This window comes from Chrysochloris asiatica, unplaced genomic scaffold, assembly GCF_000296735.1.
Source record: "Chrysochloris asiatica unplaced genomic scaffold, ChrAsi1.0 scaffold00046, whole genome shotgun sequence".
Taxonomy (NCBI): domain Eukaryota; kingdom Metazoa; phylum Chordata; class Mammalia; order Afrosoricida; family Chrysochloridae; genus Chrysochloris; species Chrysochloris asiatica.
The window spans coordinates 4313222-4328388 of NW_006408564.1; the positions used below are offsets into that span (position 1 = coordinate 4313222).

The 15167-nt window shown below is 40.1% G+C and overlaps 1 protein-coding gene across 1 annotated transcript in view; it reads right to left on the reverse strand.

Annotated features, from left to right (window-relative positions):
- ERC2 (ELKS/RAB6-interacting/CAST family member 2) overlaps window positions 1–15167 on the reverse strand; it is a 1669968-nt gene that overhangs the window by 492501 nt on the left and 1162300 nt on the right. The gene's annotated exons all lie outside the window — the stretch shown is intronic.

Sequence of the window (15167 nt, forward strand, 5' to 3'; positions counted from 1 at the left end):
AAAAGTGTTGTGTATAAAAATAAAACATAGATTCTAAAAAAAAAAAAAAAAAATAGTAAATGTGTAATATACATACTTACCTGAATTTTTAACCCAGTGATGTGTGTACAACATCTTTTAGTGAAAATCGATGCATATTTTTGCTGCTGTAAGTTATTCTATTATGTTGTTGGTGGTCAGTACTGTCAAGTTGGTTCTGACCCAAAGTGACCCCGTATATGGTTTCCAAGAGGCAACTGGTGAGTTTCAACCATGGATCTTGTGGTTCAAACTAACTTTGACGTCCAGCACATTAACCCACAGCATACACCAGGACTCCATAATATTCTATTATGAGTATATGTAAACGTGTATCTAGACAAACACACCATTATTTATTTAATCAGTCCTTATTACTGAATAAATGGGGTATGTCCTTTCTTCTCCACTATCACAAACAATTCTTTAATAATCGTGTTGTTGTTAAGTGCCATCAAGTCAGTTCCAACCCCTAGTGACCCTGTATAGAGTTTCTGAGGAGCAGCTGGTGAGCTTGAACCACCGACCAAGCAGTTCAAGCCGACTTTGCAATCCAGCACATTGACCCAGAATGCTATACCAGGACTCCAACAAGGAACTCACCTAGCCACCCAAAAAGTGGAATTGAACCACTCTGTCACTACACAGATACAGGTTGGATACCTGCACCCCAGACTACAGTTGTAGACACCTGTGTATTTACAATTCTGCATATAGGCTACGTTCCTAAAAGAATGGACTCTCCAAAGATTATATATATTTTAAGGCTTTGTTTTTGTTGTTGTTAAGTACCATCAAGTCAATTCTAACTCATAGCAACCATGTATAGGGTTTCCAAGAAGCGGCTGGTGAGCTTGAACCACCAACCTTGTGGTTCAAACCAACTTTGCAGTCCAGTGCATTAAGAACAATTTAGTATTACTCAAACTTTTCAGAGTAAATTTGCCCTACCTACTATGTCTCATCCCTTTAACATTTTCTTGCCTACCAAAGAGCTTCTATGCTTGTCCCCTGGGTGGTCTTCATAGCATCTTCTGAGAAAACCAGGGTGGTGGTGTGTCATGGAGTCTGACCCGACTCACAGGGACTCTGCATAGGGTTTCTGACGCTGTAAATCTTTATGGGAGCAGAAAGCCTCAGCTTTCTCCTGTTTGCTTATACTGTTGTTGTTGTTAAGTGCCCTTCAGCTAGTTTCGACTCACAGAGACCCTGTATAGGTTTCCCCAGGTACTTCTGGTGACTATGAATAGTGCACTAACCTTGCAGTTCAAAGGACTTTGCGCCCCAGTGCTTAGCCTACAGTGTAACACCAGGGCTCCTTGCTTTACTTAAGGGCTGTCGAGTTGGTTCCAACTCATAGTGACACTGTCTTTGTAGGGTTTCCAAGGATTGGCATGTGAGTTTGAGCAGTAGACCTTACAGTTCAAACTGGCATTTTGGTCCACTGCTTATCCTACAATGCTATACCTGGACTCCTTAAACTAGGGAGTTGCAAAAGTTGCAAAAATTCCATTATTTTTTTATTTCCAATTTCTACAAACTTTTTGAAGCTGCTCATATAGAAACTGAAGATAAGTACTGTAATTACAAGGACATATATTTGTTAATGAGATAACGTATTTAATCAGTCTCTGCTATGGGTCGAGTCCGACTCAACAGCACTTAACAACAATAAAGGAGCACTTAACAACAATAAAGGAGCACTTAACAAAAATAAAGGAGCAGGTAGTATATTGGGTTATGTGTTGGTCTGCTAACCTCAAAGTCAGCAGTTCAAATCTACCAATAAAGATTCACAGCCTCAGAAACCCTATACAGTGCTGTCATGAGTCGGAACTGACTCAAAAGCACACAACTAACCAAACAACCAATCAACCATCAACCAATTAATCAACCAACCAACAATATGGATCTCATGCTTTTATTCACAAGAATGTACTGAAAATCTATCTGTGTTGCTGCATACTTCAAGTCTGTAACTTCTCATCATGGCAACTTAGGCAACCACTTAGTGCATTTTACAACGTGATGGGACCCTACATTGTCTCTAACTGCCTATTACACCAACTGTGCTAAAAGTATCCTCACTTATACCCTAAGAAGTTCTTTGTGAATTTTTCTAGGTTTATACCTAAGAAGTGAAGTTGCTGCTCTTAGAAGAAACTGGATAATGCTTTGTTGCGGAGGCTGTCCTGTGCATTGTGGAAGGTTAAGAAGCGTCTCTAGCCTCTACCAACTAGATGTTAGCAGCATCCCCACTCCCTCTTTACCTATGACAACCAAAATTGCCTCCAGACAGTGCCAATTGGGGGAGGGGGGCAACGGAAGTGGGGATAATCCCAGTTGAGAACTACTGTAATGGGTACATATGTCATTTCATTTTACTCAACACAGCCTTTGATTGGTCCCCAAAAGGACAACACAACTCACACTCCCACCAGCAGTGTAAGCCACACATCTGACAATTGCACCTTTTCAATTTTGGCTAATACAATAGGTATAAAGTGATATTTCATTGTCTTAATTTGTGTTTCTCTTTGTCATGAGTCCTGGTGTGATGCTGTAGCATAAGCATGGGACTGTTAACCACAAGGTTGGCAATTCAAACCCACCAGCTGCTCCTGAGAAACCCTCTGCAGGGTTGCTATGAGTCAGAACCAACTCGAAGGCACTTAACAGCAACAGCAAAAAAACTTGTACATTTGAGCCACACTGATAGACTTGACTATTTGGTACATATTTTATCTTCTATCTATCTATCTATCTATCTATCTATCTATCTATCTATCTATCTATCTACCTAATATATGTTGTTAAGTGCCATCGAGTCAATCCCAACCCATAGTGACCCTGTATAGGGTTTCCAAGGAGTGGCTGGTGAGGTTGAACCACTAACCTTGCAGTTCAAATGGCTTTGCAGTTTGGTGCATTAACCCACAGCACCAGGACTCCTAATAATACTTAGACTATATAGGAAACTAACATATAGTTTCCTATATAGTCTAGGTATTTGTTCCTTGCCAGTTTTGAACATTGCAAGTATCCTTTTTGAATGCATCATGTTTGTAAACTTTGTCCATGGTGTCTTTCCTTGGATAAAAATTCTTGATTGTGATGAGAACAAAAGCTTTCATTTTTCCATGATGTGTCTGTGCTTTGAGAACTTTCATGTAAATGTACTGTATTTCTAGGTCTCAAAATGTTTCTCATAAATTATCTTCTTATGAGTTTTAATACTCTTTTTCACTTGAGTTTTAAATTCAGCTGAGATCCATTTTTGCATGTAGGGCTAAATAGTCACTTAGTTTTATTTTTTTTCCAAATAATGATTCAGTTTTCCCAATCATTTCAGAATGGTGACTATCCTTCCCCACCAGTTTGTGGTGCCACATTTGTCATGTATCTTGTAAAATGGTAATGAAATTCATACTTCTTGAGTAATTCATATTTATTAAGAAGCTTAAGGGTAGTGCACAACATGTAAAACATCCGTCCCAAACACTGGCTCATAGGACACACTCCAGACAATATAATACTTATCATAATCCCTCATGAGTGTTTCTGCCTCTGAGGACCTCGTTGATTGTGTCTATTGGGACCAATGTAGGACAGTAAGGCAAGGGTGAGATGATGTGCTGCATGGCCTCCACACAGACTCCATAAGGGAATGATCAAAAGAGTCAATGTAGGCCACTGGGCAAGCCCCAAATTGGGGAGGAGGGGTGCTAGTATATGGTTTCTTCCTCTCAGTTCCTGAGTCAGGGTTCTTACCCACTCCTCCTTTCTCTCACCATCCTTCCTTTTTCTTTTTCTCTTCATCCTTTTCTCTTGATCCCCAGAGTTCCCAGGAGTGATGTCAGTTAGATCCAGGATGCTCCTAGCTAATCGCTCAGTAAACAATACTTCCTCCATGCTTCTTCTGTGCTGATGCCTCTAGCCCCAACCAGGCTACTCATTTTGATATTTCATAAGCATCTTCATAAATGCTTCTTCAATGGTCTCAATCCCTTCTTCCCTACCATCTGAACACACTCCTAAACTCCTTCTGATCAATAGCACCCTCTTCCCAGAGGCCACCTTACCTGTGTGGACAATAAGTGTCTTGTGTCTTGGTCTAGTCTTTAGACCAAGAACTATGAACAATTAATATGACATCTTATATAAAATAAAAGCCATAATGTCAATGTACAAACAAATCAATGCTTCCACCATAATGGGCTATTCTTTCACTCTTCGTGCTGCATGTTGCAGACAAATACCTTTCTAAATAATACAACCCCAAACTTTTATTTCATTTATTTCCTTTGCTCTCTTTTTGTACATTGTTGAGTGCCATCGAGTCGATTCTGACTCACAGTGACCCTGCATAGGGATTCCAACGAATAGCTGGCAGGTTTGAGCACCACACCAGGATTCCTTTATTAGTACATTGTTGTTGTTGTTGTTGTTATGTGCCATCGAGTCAGTTCTGACTCAGAAACCCTGTAAAGGGCTTAAGAGGAGGGGCTGGTGAATTTGAACTGCCAACCTTGCAGTTCAAACAGACCTTATAGTCCAGTACATTATCCCACAGCACCACAGGAATCCAAAATGCAGAGAGACTTCATAAAACAAAACAAAAAACTGTTCTAAGAATACTGTAAATATCCACCATGATCGAGTTGATAACAACGCACAGTGACCCCAAAAAACAAAGTAGAACTGCCCCATATGGCTTCCAAGATAATAACTTTACAGAAGCACAATGCTATATGTTTTTCTCTGGTGCATTCGAACTACCAAATTTTTAACCAGTGGACCTTAACTGTTATGAATGAAAAATTCATATTCAAATAATAAAGGCGGGAGGAGGACAAAAGGAGTTACCAGTAATACTTATGTGCTTATTATTTGGCACCAACTAACACAGTGCTTAATACATACCAGAGATGCATAGCTAATACTGGTAAAATTCTTGAAGGAATATCATTTACAACAACTGCAACTGACAAAAAATTAACATCCGAATCAATGATTGCCTATAAATCAATAAGGCCAAACAAACTTCCTATAACGAAATGGGCAAAAGAGCATAGAGATGAAATTCATGGAAACTCATGAACTCATGGAAATGGAAATTTACATGGCCAATAAAAAGGTGAAAAGAAAAGAAAAAGAATAAATGCCTCTCATAACAATCCAATAAGGTAAGTACTTGCATGATTTCCATTTTCCGTATGAGGAAAGTGAAGTCTAGCCAAACAAGAACTCTACCAAGATCCTATGGTTATTAAGGGTCAGCATTTGCATCAAGGCAGTTTGACTTCAGAACTACACTCTTCTAAACCACTATGCTAAAACATTCTCAGGTTAAACTGGTAATCTAGGCTACCATGATAGCTACAAATCACATGTAAATGAAATTTTCAGTTTCCCAACTGCACTAGCCACATTCTGATTGCTCAGTAGGCACACAATACTTATGATGCCCAGTCTGTAGAGGACCTGAAGAAGGCATTATTGTAGAAGTTTCTCTAGGATAGATTTGCTCACATGGCTGCGGATACAGGGACACAGCTCAAGTTGATTCATACTCTGGTTCCTGAAGACAATGTCCCTTAGAGAATCTCACTTCTCAAGAGGATCCTCTGGACACATGTCCTACATTGAGTTACAAAGATACAGAGCTCCCTGGGACTGTCTGGTCTGGTGGGCAGCTATCGATATAAGCTTTCAGCTTTGCATTGATTGTTTTTCTTAACAAATGAGATACTAAAAATTATGGAATATAAACATGTCCAGCATGTGTAAATAGTTACATAAGAGAAAAATAAAAGTTTTGCTACACCATCTTCAAAGAGCTGGCCTTATAAACGCCAAATTTTTATCATTCCTTCAAGATTATTTCTCCTATTAAAGGCAAGTCTCTCCATCAAAGCCACATTTGCTCGTTTAGTCAACCGCTCTCCTAGCCTTGGGCAGCACACACTTTTCCACTTCTTCTCATGTAACCCTTTTGGCTACTGTGAATGCTACAGAAACCCACTTCAAAGCATGTGAGAGGCGGGAACAGGATTGACAAGGCCAAGACAAAAGATGCAAGGGCTAGGATAAGATAGGAAGTTTGGATAGGGAAAAGAAAGCATTTACGGGTATCTTTGTAAAATAACCAGCACGAACAAATTGCAGATGAAACAAAATGAAAAACAAAAATGAAACCGTACTGCTGGCATCCCAATAGAATGCTTGCTCTGGGAAACTGATTATTCCGTTGTCCTAAAGATTGAGAAGATGGTAGTTTAATAAAGGCCCAGGGTTTGTTAGAAAGGAATTATCAAAATTTCAAGAATTATTTCACATACATTTTCCTCTTCTGATTCTTATGACAGTCTTGCAAAGCTAGTACTAGTGTGAAGATAAGAAAATCAAGGGCATTCAAATCTATAAATGGTCTGAGAATCCACATCTGATTCAAGTCCAAACTAAAATGCTCTGATACCAACTCTGAAATGGTTGTCACTATAATAGAGTGCATTTTATTATGTTTTTGCATTTTGAAGCGTGAACCACTCTTCCTTTTCAATCTAAACCTGCAGTGGCAAAACATATGTAATGAAAGTTCTTAGAGATCCATAAAACTCAAATCCAAACCCAATGTTGTCCAGTCAATAACAATTTATAGCAACTCTATTGGACAGAGTAGAACTGCCCCATAGGGTTTCCAAGTCTATTAATCTTTACGGAAGTCGAATGCCACTTTCGCCTGCAAAGCGGAACCACCAACCTTTCAGCTAATATCCCATAGCTTCAACCACTAGGGTGCCACAGCCAGGATTAAAAAGTAATTAAGAAAACAGGAAAGTTGATTGATACAGTCAATCTTTCTATAGAAGTAGTCACATGGTAGGCAGCTAGTTGTAAGGCATAAGGGTGCTGGTAAATATGGGTTACTTAAGGAGCTCTGGTAGTGTACTGGTTACAATTTGGGCTGCAAACCGCAAGGTCAGCAGTTCAAAACTACCAGCCGCTCCGCAAGAGAAAGATGAGGCTTTCTGCTCCCATAAAGATTTACAGCCTCAGAAATCCTGTTCAGGGTCACTATGGGTCAGAACCAACTCAACGGCACTTAACAACAATAACAACAACATTTTGTAGTATACTGGGAATTTCCACATGCAAGGACAGCAAAGCCATCTATAACAGTGTGAGTGTTTGCCAAGACGTTTCCTCTGCCTGGTTAAATCCTTATCATCTTTGGGTCTCTGTGCAAGAGATGTCTCCTCCAGCAGCCTCCCTTGACTTAGTACTTCTGAGTTTACAGAGCGCCGCTGCCTGTCTATATCATTAGGGTGATCCACTCTGTTGTAATCCGTTGAGTGTTTCAGCTACTGGACTCCGAGAAGGTAAATTCCAAAGATAGTGGAACCAGGCCTAACGGAGCAATCACTGAAGATGTTTGTTGAAGGACTATTTGTCAAACTAATGGAATCATGAACAAACAAGTGATCTAATAAGTGGTCCCAGCTCCAATTATTGATTAAATGCAGTTAAGATGTTCACTTCTATATCTATGTACACGTATACTTTCGTAATAAGATGAGGTAGGCAGAATTTTTATCTCCATGACTTACTCCTGGTGGTAGACCCAAGGTCTACATTACCTGACAAATGGAACTCTGAAGATAAAGTTACTGATCAACTAACTTTAGCACAGGGAGATGATCCTTAATGATTCTGCTTAGCCCATGAGTCACAAAGGACTCATGGGCCCTTAAGAGTAGAAGAGGAAGGCAGAGGAGAGTGTCACTGAGATGTGACAAGGGGGAGTAGGGGTGGAGTCAGAGAGGCTGGAAGTATGAAAAGGACTTGACCTGCTGTCGCTGGCTTGAAGATGTAGGAAAAGACCCTACATCTGTGTGAAAAGCATGCAAAGGAAATTAATTCTGTCAATAACTAATGAGCTTGGAAGATGACGCTTAGCCCCAGGTGGGAAGTACAGTCTCCATTCTCAAACTTGATTTTATCCCAGTGAGACCGTGAGTAGAGAATCCAACCATGCTTGGCCAGACTTCTGACCTACATCAACTATGAGATAATAAATGTATGTTGTTTTTAGCTGCTACGTTTGTGCCATGGTTATGGTAGCAGTATGAAGTGAATACAAGGGGTTTCCCAGAAGCTGCAGACCCTAATTAAGGGTTTGGTGCAAAGTCCTTGATTAGGGAAGTGATGTCAGAAGCAGTGGTGAGGGAGCTCCAACTTGTCCCTTTGGAAAGGAAGTCAATACAAAATACATTAATGAGCAGGTTACCAAAGGGAGAAGTTGGAGCTCTGTTTCATGGGAGAACTCTGAGGAGCCTCCCTAGAATCTGCCTCAGCTATCATCTCTGAAGATGTCATTTGGAAATGGTGCAGGACTGCTTCCAAGAGCATTAACTCCCCAGCACTCCTGGCCTTTCTATATATCAGTTTCTTCTCTTGGCGAGGAAAACAATCTGATACAATCACTTCTTGGAGAGCATTTAACCAGTTGCTGTCAAGTTAATTCCTGTCACAGTGTTCTCAGGTGGATCAAAGTAGAACTGGATTCCATGGAGCTTTTAGTGGCTGTTTCCAAAAACAGATTGCCAGGTACCTCTCTTATTGTACATAGCAAGCCTGTGTACAGCAGAATGAAACGCTGTCCAGTCCTGCACCAGCCTCACAATGGTTACGTAAGAACTCACTGATGCAGCCACTGGGACAACCCATTTCATTGAGGGTCTTCCTCTTTTTCAGTGAACCTCTATATCACCAAGCATGATGTCCTTTTCCAGGGAATGGTGCTTCTTGATCACATGCAACTTTTCATAGGCAAAGTATGTGAAACTCAAATCTGCAAGCTTTTAGTTAGCAGGGAACAGGTCTTCTAAGAAGAAGACAAGGTCTTCTTAGAAAACATTAGAGAATGGAGGGCAGTACAACTTGGGGTCACAACGCATTTAAAAAGATGATTTGCAGAGCCTGGGCAATGCTTAACCTCCTCAACCATAAATCTCAAGGAGGAGGTTGGCAGGCAGAGACCCATTGGAGAGGTTTTCCTCATCTCCATACTACATGGATGCAGCCTACTGCCTCTGTTGGTGTGGTCTGCCTGGTCTGAAATGTTATGAAAGTTAAGGTTTGCAAGCGATACAACTTTGGGAACGCAGGTGCAAGCCCTATCCAAAAGTCATCTTTCTGTATGGTCTTCTTCATACCATTTTGAACATCGTTAACCACTTGGTTCCTCAAATGAAAGCCATATTATAAGTACAATGCATTATTCTTATTTGCTAGTAAGGACAGTAATGCATTCAAAGAAAAAGAGTGAGTTCTATTATGTGGTGACATTTCAAGGATGTGGTACACTCCATGGAGGAACTGGTTTCCTAGTAAGGCCCTGTACCTCTGTCAAACCCAATCTCATTACCTGCAAAATTCCCATTGTTTCAAGACAATTCATATTCCACCATTCCTCAGATGGAAAGGCTACCAGTGAAAAACAAGGGCTATTATCGTACAAGGATAAATTGTATTGCTCCACAGGAATATCTGTTTCTGAATACAGTATCCCAAGCTGACTGAGCAGGCCTTGGAGAGATGACTATACGTTGCCACTAGTCTATTTCCCTACATCTCTAGTGAACAATGTTATAGCATCTCCTCCATGGGCTGTTGTGAAGATCAATGAAAGAGCTAGCCAGATGGACACTTCTTACACATGCTGTGACAGGGTCCTGAAAGCATTTCGTATTATAGTACAGGAGTTAAAGGCTTAGCTGCTAACAAAAAGGCCAGTTGCTCCATAAAAGAAGATGTGGCAGTCTTCCTCCTTAAAGTTGGTTGTTGTTGTAAAGTGCCATTGAGTCGGTTCTGACCCATAGTACCCTGTATAGGGTTTCCAAGGAGTGATCCTGCAGTCCAAACAGTTTTGTAGTCTGGCACATTAACCTACAGGGCCACAGCCCTAAAAACCCTATGGGGGCAGTTCTTTATCTTATACGGCTGGGATGAAGCACATGGACTCCATGACAATTGGTTCTTAGTAGTCAATAAACTGATGGATGAGACCCCTGCCTCTCAGGTGTGTTGAGATTTCTCCGAATTTTCATATAAAGGGTTAACATCTCATGTACCTCTTAGTATCAAATGTTTCAAGTCTCATTTCTCAAAGATAAAGTTTCTGGGCAAGGAAGAGTTTCCATTCATGCCCAATGTATGTGTGTTGTTTACTGTCTTCTAGACTCTTGGCTATGCATCATTTAAGTAATAGTAACAAATCTCTATTATTATTATTATTATTATTATACCCATTTTACAGATGAGGAAAGTGAGGCTCTAAGAGTTTAGGCTGCTTGCCCAAAATCACAGACAGCTGAGATTAAAACTCAGGAATGACTTGCCATTCTGGACTCTGCTTTAAACATGTCCTAATTTGTTGTGTTTCACATGTACACAAGGACTCTGGACACCCCAGTAAGCTCACCAAGGGATGGAGAGCCTAACTTTATCAAATCCCTTCTCACCTCTTTTCATTCTAGAATGCTCTTCAGTCTGCAAATAAGTGATATTTATATTATTATTATTATAAGAGTAATCTTTAAAACATATATACTAAAAAAAAAAAAAAAAAAAAAAAGTCAACCAATCCCAAACATTGGTAAGGAACTATGGTGTAGTAGTTAAGTCTTTGGTCCCTGAAGTGAAGAAAACTTTTGAATTCATAGACTGGAGTCCTGGTGTGGTGTTGTGGGTTAATGCACTGGGCACTAAGGTCAGTTTGAACAGCAAGATTGTCAGTTCAAGTTCCTGGGAAACCCTATACAGGTTTGCTATGAGTTGGAACAACTCAACAGCACTTAAAAACAATAGCAATGTTCTACCACTTAGTAGCCAAGTCACTTCAGGAATACAGCAATTATGATCTCTGAGTGTCAGCTTCCCTGTCTGCCAATTGTACCATTTTGCAGTATCTACCTTAAAGGGTGACCCAGCTGGTATTTAAAATACCCGTGGCATAGCTTCCAGAATGAGAACAACTCAAAAGCCACCACAGTATGACAAAATGACAGACGAGTGGTGGACTCACAGTGGACAGGTTTCAGATAAGCTTCCAGACAAAGACAGTTTAGGAAGAAGGAGAGACAAACTACTTACGAATATTTTATTCACTGAAAACCTTATGAATAGCAGAGAAACACGGTCAGATATAGTGCCAGAAAATGATCCCCTCATATTGGAAGGCACTCAAAATGTGAGTGGGGAAGAGCTGCCTCCTCAAAGTAGAGTTGACCGTGATGATGCGAATGGAGTAAAGCCCATGGGAGTAAAGCCCTCCAAACCTTCATTTACTGATGGGGAACAACTCAAAATGAAGAGAAACTTTTGTAAACATCCATTAATAATAGGAACATGGAATGTATGGAGGATAAATCTAGAAAAATTGGATATGGTAAAAAATGAAATGGAACGCATCTACATCGATATCTTAGGCATTAGTGAGCTGAAATGGACTGGTATTGACCATATTGAATCCGACAACCACATGGTTTACTATGTCAGAAATGAAAAATTAAAGAGGAATGGTGTTGCATTCATCGTCAAAAAGAACAAAAACAAAATCAGTCATGAGGTACAATGCTGTCTGTTATAGGATAATATTATTTTGCCTATAGGGAAGATGAGTTAACACCACTATTATTCAAATTTGCACACCAACCACTAAAGCCAGTGAGGATAATATAGAAGAATTCTACCAACTTTTTCAATCTGAAACTGATCAAACTCACAATCAAGATGTATTGATGATTAGTGGTGATTGGAATGCAAAGGTTAGAAACAAAGAGGAAGGATCAGTAATTGGAAAATATGGCCTTGGTGACAGAAATTATACTGGAGATCACATGTTAATTTCAAATACCTTCTTTAAACAGAATAAAAGATAATTATACACATAGACATCACCAGATGGAATACAGAGAAATAAAACTGACTCCATCTGTGGAAAGAGACAATGGAAAAGCTCCATATCATCAGCCAAAACAAGTCCAGAGGCAGATTGTGGAACAGACCATCAATTGCTCATATGCAAATTCAGAATGAAGCTAAAGAAAATGAAAACAAGTCCACAACAGTCAAAATTTGGCCTTGAATATATCCTACCTAAATTTAGAGATCATCTAAAGAACAGATTTGATAAGTTACACACTAAAGACCGAAGACCAGAGGAGTTGTGGGATGACATTAAAAACATCATATGGGAAGAAGAAAAACCTCATTAAGAAGACAAGAAAGAAGGAAATGGTCAAAATGGATGTCAGAAGAGACAACAAAATTTGCTCTCCAGCATAGAGATGCTAAAACAAATGGCAGAAATGATGAGGTACAAGAGCTGAACAGAAAATTTCAAAGATCAGCTTGAGAAGACAAAAGTCAAATATTACAACAAAATGTGCAAAGATCTGGAGTCAGAAAACCAACAGGGAAAAACACGCTCAGCATTTCTCAGCTGGGGGAACTGAAGAAAAAAAAATCCAAGCCTCAACTTTCATGATTGAAGGATTCTCTGGGCAAATTATTGATTGATGCAGAAAGCATCAAAAGAAGATGGAAGGAATACACAGAGTCACTGTATCAAAAGGAAATGGTTGCTGTTCAACTGTTTCAAGAGGTAGCATATGAACAAAAGCCAATGATACTGAAGGAACAAGTCCAATGTGCATTGAGGGAATTGGAAAAGAACAAAGTATGAGGAATTGAAGGAATAAAAATTGGAAATTTTTCAAGAAAGTGAGGTGGCACTGGAGGTACTCACTCATCTATGCCAAGAAATTTGGAAGACAGCTATCTGGCCAACTGATTGGAAGACATCCGTATTTGTGCCCATTCCAAAGAGAGGTGACCCAACGGAATGCGGAAATCATCAGAAAATATCTTTGATATCCCATGTTAGTAAAGTTTTACTAAAGGTAATACAGAAGTGGCTGTAAGCATACAGTGACAAAGAACTTCCAGAAGTGCAAGCTGGATTCAGAAGAGGACGTGGCATGAGGGATATCATTGCTATTGTCCAATGGATCTTGGCTGAAAGCAGAGAATGCCAGAAAGATGCTTACCTGTGCTTTACTGACTACACAAAGCCTTTTGATTATGTGGATCATGACAAGCTATGGACAACATTGCGAAGTATGAGTATTCCTGAACACTTAATTGTGCTCATGAGGAATCTGTACATGGACCAACAGGCAGTTGTTCGAACAGAACATGAGAACACTGAATGGTTTAAGATTAAGAAAGGTGTGTTTTACCATACTTATTCAACCTGTATGCTGATTCCACAAAGCTGTGTCTGAGAAGCTGGTTCCGAGAAGCTGTATCCGAGAAACTGGGTTATATAAAGAAAAACATATGCATCAAGATTGGAGGAAGACTCATTAACAACCAGTGATATGAAGATGATACAACCTTGCTTGCTGAAAGTGAAGAGGACTTAAAATATTTACTGATGAAGATTAAAAAGCACAGCCTTCGGTATGGATTACATCTCAATGTAAAAAAACAAAAATCCTCACCAGTGGACCAACAAAAAACATTCTTATCAACAGAGAAAAGATTGAACTTGTCAAGGACTTCATTTTTCTTGGATCAACTATCAATACTCATGGAAGCAGCAGTCAAGAAATCAAACGGCATATTGCATTCGGCAAATCTGCTGCACAAGACCTTTTTAAAGTGTTGAAGAGCAAAGATACCAGCTTGAGGACTAAGGTGTGCATGACCCAAGCCATGGTTATTGAAAATAACCTCGTATGCATGTGAAAGCTGGTCAGTGAATAAGGAAGACCATAGAAGAATTGATGCATTTGAGCTATGTTGTTGAAGGAGAGTATTGAAAGTACCATGGGCTGCCAAAAGAACAAACAGATCTGTGTTGGAAGAAGTTCAGTCACAGTACTCCTTGGAGGCCAGGATGGCCAAACTTTGTCTCTCATACTTCGGACATATTGTCAGGAGGGACTCAGCTCTGGAGAAGGATATCATGTTTGGTAAGGTGGGTGGTCAGAGAAAAAGAGCAAGACCCCCAGCGAGATGGATTGGCAAAGTGGCAGCATCAATGGGCTCAAGTGTGGTAACAATTGTGAGGTTGCCCAGGACTGGGCAGTGTTTCGTTCTGTTGTGCACAGGGTCACTATGAGTCTGTACTGTCTTGATGGCACCTAACAACAACAACTTCAAAGGGCTGTTGTGAGGGTACAGTACAATAATGCACATAGAGAGCTGTATACTACGCCTGAGAACATTCCAATCTCAGTAACTGTTAGTCTCATCATCATTATTTTCATCTCATATTTCAATTCTATTTGATTAGTGATGGACCTTCAACTGATGAGAACATAGCAGTTGCAGCTAAATCACAGGGATTGCTTTCTGGTTGTTTAGCTGGATAGAAGTCCCAAATTTGGGCTTTCCTTGCTGACCCTTGGAGCCAGCCCTCTAATTGCTTGATACCACCTCTATAGAGAACACTACACTTCTGGGGGATCACAAGATTTCAGATATGCATGATGAGACTGTCAAATAGAACTCTTCTTTTCTTTTGAAAAAACTTTCATGAAGGGAGACCATTCCCTGAAGGTTTTAATTCAGTACCACTACATTCACAACCCATACTCCGTGTGCCAAACTCCATGCTCAGAAGTGAGGCCTCATAGCTGGATAAGCCTGGTCCCTGCCCTACAGGAAAGCACAGTGAAGTGTCATTCCTCTTACTGCACTACAGCAGGACCCTGGACAAGCAAAAACCCTAAAAAAATGGAAATGCCACTATCAACTTGTACGCCAAAATGAATGATGTCAACTATGTTTCTTTGTGGATCAAATACTGACCAAATGTCATTCACCGAGCACATGCTATAATATTTTTCTTCTTCCAAAGAAAATGGAGGGAATACAGAAGCTGTTCTTTGCTTTTTATGGACCTATGCACAAACCCTGGCTGTCTACTAACTAGCTGGTTTATTCTGCAAGTGAGTGCGCCATGTTGGCCTGATTCTCTTCCTCTACAAGACTTTACAGGGTTGCTGTGTGTGCGAAGCAAGACGATGCCACAGAAGCACATAACACAGTACCTGGAATTCAAAAACTACTCA